Below are 476 nucleotides of genomic sequence, written 5' to 3' on the forward strand. Positions count from 1 at the left end.
GCAGCAGGATTTGAATTGCCTGCAATGGATATTGTCCTGGTGAAAGTCCACTGGACCGTCTGAAATATAAATCTCAAATTATTTTTTGTACTGTTGTGGAATGAATGAAACCGTCTAGTGACTGACCTGCTTCCTCACCCCTCTCCAAGCTGCAGGACTTCAGCGTGGCTTACTACAAGCTTCCCCTTTGTGAAGCCAGTCTGGGGAGGATGAGCTGCAGTTTGCAATACTGAAGGTCATTGCACAGGACAAACAACCTAACAACAGTCTAATATTTCTAAGCTGTATAAATTCCTAGTGTCTGCTGCAGGCAGAATCCAAACACTTGTGTCAATTCTGTACCATGCCCCAGACTGCCAAAGAACATTAATATAAGCATATTTATCTGGGCTGCAGTGTGTTACAAGAATTCATTAGGACAATATGTGATATGGTGCTGAAACAGAAGGCTGGGTTTCTCTGGCCAGAGATGAGGA

This window comes from Pygoscelis adeliae, unplaced genomic scaffold (genome assembly GCF_000699105.1).
Source record: "Pygoscelis adeliae isolate BGI_AS28 unplaced genomic scaffold, ASM69910v1 Scaffold171, whole genome shotgun sequence".
Taxonomy (NCBI): domain Eukaryota; kingdom Metazoa; phylum Chordata; class Aves; order Sphenisciformes; family Spheniscidae; genus Pygoscelis; species Pygoscelis adeliae.